The sequence below is a fragment of the Octopus bimaculoides genome, chromosome 12 (assembly GCF_001194135.2).
Source record: "Octopus bimaculoides isolate UCB-OBI-ISO-001 chromosome 12, ASM119413v2, whole genome shotgun sequence".
In the NCBI taxonomy this organism is placed as follows: Eukaryota; Metazoa; Mollusca; class Cephalopoda; order Octopoda; family Octopodidae; genus Octopus; species Octopus bimaculoides.
Genome location: NC_068992.1, coordinates 29056597 through 29062573, shown reverse-complemented (window position 1 = coordinate 29062573; position 5977 = coordinate 29056597).

The window sequence follows — 5977 nt, the reverse complement described above, 5'->3', positions numbered from 1 at the left end:
ACGACAATATGAGTCTTCAAAGACAGTTGTTCCCATAAATTCTAAAATATAATTTAGGATTTATGGAGGGCCAAAGTTGGGAACAAAAACATGACAGTGGAGACACACAAGGAAACCGAACGGAAACAAACATTTTCTGAACAGTTGTTGTGTATCTGTCTATCTATACGTGTGTGTGTGTGTGTGTGTGTGTGTGTGTGTGTGTGTGTGTGTGTGTGCGTGCGTGTGTGTGGATGCATAGCTTAGTGGTTAGTGTGTTTCATGTATTATTTTCGATTCCCTCCCGGGCGTTACATTCTGTTCGTGAGCAACATTTCGTTTCTCGTTGCTCTGATATCACTTAGACATCTGACGTGTAGTACACCCTGCACCTATACAAGCAACGTTGATTTAAGGAAGAGGCAAGCTAATGTGATCACTATATAAACTAATCACCTGTGCATGTTGTTCACCAAGATATTACGGTACTTTCACCTGTCGTTTACAACAGATGGGTTTACGATATACCCATATATATGTATATACAAATAATTACACAGGTTGGCTGAGGTTCACTACAACTGTTTCAGAGACGCTCTTTATTGATGAACAAAACAATTTAATCATGTAAAAACTGGTTTCTTCAGGTGGATCAAGAATAAAATATAAATTTTAGGTTTTTAACACAAATAGTATATAATGCGTATTGACCCTCATACATATGTACTTATGTATGTATGTATGTATGTATGTATGTATGTATGTATATATGCATGCAAAATCCGATAAAGATGAAAATACAAGGAACGAAAATATCCTCACACAACTTAAAGAGATCTCTTGTAAGCTCTCTCTATCCAGACCTAAAAAAATCGAAGAATTTCAGAGTTATACAAAAGAAATTTGTGTAGTGAGTAGACAGTGATTATCTATACTCTTACCAAACATGTAACATAATAGAGACGGCAACTCCACAGAACACGGAACAAAATTTAAACTCGAATCAAGGAATCAACATTACCGATCTGGATCAGCAAATATACTCGATCAAACACAGTTTAAATTATATCTAGAATGAGAACCTCACAACCCGAAAATCTGGGTTCATGTATTTGTTAAGGAACAATTTCAAAGCAAATATATATGAAAATTGATTAAATACAACTCCAGTGAGTCTTCCCCGAACATTTCAAACAAAACCACTCAAAAATGAACCGGAAGAACAAACGAAACTCAGATGAAGGATGGTTATAGAAAAATGATAAATGGAAATTCACCTATTGCGTCTTAGAGCCAGCATAAATGAAGAAAAAGTCAAGTTTGTTGACGAATATATGGAAATGTAAATTTCTAAAATGTCCGAAGGCATTCTTTTTGAAAACACTTTTAAACTCCTGAGAGAACAATGTTTAAGTGAAGAATCGATATCGCTTTGACGTTGGGAAAGGAACGCTGTCCGGTTTAATAGATACGAAAAAGATCTTCAAACAGAAAATAATGCTAATTCATTTCTGTGGAAAATTGAAGCAGACCAGTTTTACTCACAAACGACCAAACAAGCATCGAAAATTAAGAATTATACCCATCAAAGATTTGCAAGACACAACCCCAATTTCAGGTTCTTCAATCAACAAAATAAACCCACTAGGAGATTCTCTAATTCCTCTCCACCATATCAGAACATCTTACAAAACTGGATATTTCAATACACACAAAAACCTCTAATTAACACAAGAGAAACTACCCTAGACATGAACAGCCTCTATACAGAAATACAAATGATAACAATTATTCCAGAAAATGGAAAGAAACGGAGCATATGACCACAGACTTAGAAACACAACCAGAATAACATTCTCATAAACCAACACGAAAAAGGCTTAACTAATATAGATTTTCTAATCATATAGCCACAATTAGTTCCTTCTGCGGCCAAAACCACCTTCTTCCCAAAATCCACAAAATTAAAATAATTAATGATACTTGCAACGAATCACTCTCAGTCTGCATAAGATTACCCTTTCTGAAGGATCACAAATTAAAACTGATTGCAGCAGACCCAGCTTGGGAAACTCACGGGCTTAGCAACTTCCTTGACATACTCTTGAAATCTCTCTTAAAATTTACACCTAGTCTTATAAGGATGACCTAGACCTGTTAAACAATCTCTTGCAAAAAGTTAACAGGGATACCATAATCCTTTCATTTGATTTAATAAATTTTTATACAACCATCCTACACGGGTACAAACTAGAGACAATAACTTTTTGGCAAAGGAAATTCCTTGATGAAATTCCAGACCGAATTTATCAAAAATTAATCTCAGAAGGATTGAAACTTACCCTTCAAAGCAACTTCATTTTCGAGAAAGACACCTACAAACAAATATCTGGAATTGTGATGGGTACGACGGTTACCCCCAACATACACCAGCTTAGTTATGGCTTATATAGAAGTACAAATGTATGAACATGCCAAAAGAGAGTACGGTATTAACTTTATCTTATCTGGTGAGAAGTTGGAAACGATACTTTGGTGACCTACCTTTATTCAATGGACATACAACTTAGATGAAATCAATGACTTAAAATTCCTACTCAATAGCATAACATTTTCAGTTCCCCATAGCATTTGACCATAGCCTACTACCCTTCTTAGAAATTTTGATTATTAAGAATGACTCAAACATAGAAACCATCTACTACAAACCAATTATTGTCTTCATGCTATCCAAAACATATCAAATCCGATATTCCATTTAAACTTGCTGGAAAACTCTGAACAATTGTTTCCAGTCCGAATATTCAAAATAAGAACTCCTTGAAATAAAACAAGCACTACATGATGTAAAGTACCCGTCTACACTAATAGGGAATAGAACAGAATGCGTCAAAGCAGTAAACACTGAAGAATTAAGAAAAGCCAAAATCAGTTTAGATACACCCAATCAGCATTATCCATCAAAACATATCGTTATTGAGCCAAGATCCAAAAATGGAAAAAGGCACCTGAACCATACAAAATAATCAAATGCCAGAGCTAATTAAAGTCCCTAAAAAAACTTACCAATGCGAAACTACCAACAATAAACTCAACTCTAACAGTTCAAAAGTGTGACCGATCCAATTGTAGAACTTTATTGAGGACACAGCTTGTAAATTTAGACTAGGACAAGTATTTTTATCCACGTAATCAGTGAACTTTCCAATGTTTATGAATTTTCAAATATTTCATGTTTTAACATGATCTTAATATTGTTACATTTATATAGTTTGCACGTGAGCTAATGTCGTTATATTATTTGTCTAAACTTGTTTAGTTTGAAGATATATCAACAAATGGAAAAATGAAAATGTTATTTGCGGACTTAGTAAGGATCAAAAGTTATGTATCTCATATGTGTCTAACCTGCGAAGTGAGAAAGCGTGCATAGGATTTCAGTTATTGCACGCAATTCTTAGCATATTACAATCAATGATATCTTTATCATTTACTTTTTACTTGTTTAAGTAAATGGAATGTGGATATGCTGGGGCACCGCTCTGAAGGCTTTAACCCAGCGAATCTACATCACTAATTATCTTTAAAGCAAGCTACTTATTTTGTTGGTTGCTTTTGCCGCACGACTAAGTTACAGGGTGGTAAACAGCGATTGTCGAGCGATGGCAGAAAACAAACCCTACATATAGAGAGAGAGGGGGAGGAAGAGGGTGCGATGCGTAAATTGTCACCATTTAAAATTTTTAATTTCGCGAATTGTTTGTTTTGGGTTTTGTCGACTACACAGTATAGTAGTGTCAATTGGGCACCGTCTTTGAGAAAAACAGCACCATGACGCAATTCACTCTGCCAGAAAATATAAGGACACAGATAGTGTGTCGTATAGCGAGCTGGAGATGATGTTTCCCGGGGTTAAATAACAGTAACATTCTACTGCCACATTATGTTGGCAAATAATCTTTATTCTAGAGTACTGTTACTGAATGTCTCTCGTTGAGAGATTTACAAATACAAATTCTGTTCTATTTCATCAGTGATTGTTTGTCAGTTTGAAACAAGATTTTAGCAGCGCCACCTCTAGCCGAACAGTTATTCTGTGCTGATAAACAGAAATAACCCAGAAATCGTGATACACAGACGTTGTTTTGTGCGGAGTGGGGATATTAAACACCCTTGTTCGAAAATGTAAGGACGCAGATAGTGTGTCGTATTACCAGCTGGCAACGATGTTTCCTGGGGCTAAATAGCAGTAACATTCCACTGCCACATTATGTTGGCAAATAATGTTTACTGTGTGTGTGTGTGTGTGTGTGTGTGTGTGTGTGTGTCATTATTCAGTTTATTTCAAAATTTATTGCCAATAGAGAAAGAACCGGTTTCTAACCTAGATCCAAGGTTCCTTCATTGGAATTTCAACATCAACAACAGGATATTTTGTTTGTTTGTATGTATGTATGTGTGTGTGTATGTATGTGTGTGTGTAGGTATGTATTTGCAGATTTGTACGTGTTATGTATGTATTCTCATGCATATAGTTACATATCCTAGACATGCTCATAAATATTTAAATGATAACCTTCTGGAAAGTTTTACAGATTTGTACTGTTCCAGTGATGAATTGGATCTATCGTCTTCGAATTAGCTTTCTCCTTCCTGGTTTGAGAAGCCTAATTTCTCAAGATTGGTATTTAGTCAGGATGTTACATATCTCAGGGTCCCAATAATTACAGGTATAAACCTGGACTTGTAATCTAGAAAGAGTAACTGCAGATTTCTCAATAGTTCAGCATAGGTGTTCTCTTTCTCACTGATATTCAGCTTTACATTAACATCCGCTGGGCAGTTAATTTACACAACTGTGCACAGTTTCTCGTCTCAATCTCAAATCATTATATCAGGGCTGTTGGGCTTAGATTTTATTGAGGTCTTCACTGATATATTCCACTAGTATTCTTTTTTATTATGAGTAGCTATGGCTTCTACCATGTTTTTATTTCTTTGTCCTCTGGATTATTCTTCTGACAGATTTCATTATAGTGTCCTAGCTACAACGTCATGTCTCATCGGGAGATTATACCGTGATGACATTTTCGGACAACTGCTTATGATGTGGATAAACTGCTTTGATGATCGATTTTAATATTATCACAAAGCTTTCTACTAACATATCTATGCATAGTCTTCTGCTCATATAGGTTCATCCTTTCATCTGATGATACGTTGCGGTAGAGTCGTGCATGTTATCAGTCTCATGTATGCAAACTTGGTCAAATCTCATGTTATCAGTCTCATGTATGCAAACTTCGACACTTTGTGGTTAAAAGATGTTGCCGAAGGGATATGATGTGACATTCGAAGGAATTTTCGATCGATGCCGCGTTGTGATCGTTTTAGGTAGAGGCGGTCTACGTCACTGTTTATGTGGAAATTATGTGTCCTTGTTAGTTTTCTTCGGGTTTTCACATCAATGGCTCGGATCTCATCAAGCGTCCAATCAAGCAGCCCAAACGTTGGTATGATTACTGGCACTGCAAACACATTTTGGGTCACTGCTTTATTGAACGCAGAGCTCTGAGGTCCAATTTTACTTTATTCGGCTGTAATATTCTTTAGTGATACGTGTTATGTTACAGGTGCCATTGTAAGATATATTTTCGTCGACCCCTATGTATGTATGTATGTATGTATGTATGTATACATGTATGTATGTATGTATGTATGTATGTATGTATGTATACATGTATGTATGTATGTATATACTATGTATGTATGTATGTATGTATGTATGTACTTACGACGGGACTCTTTCAGATTCCGTTTAGCAAGTCCATTCACTCACCAGGTTTTGGTCGATCCGGACCTATAATAGAAGACACCCACTTACGGTGCTACGTAATGGGAATGAACACGGAACTTTGTGGATAGGAAGCAAAGACCTTACATAGAACCACGCTTGTGCCTAAACGCATATATATATATATATATATATATATATATA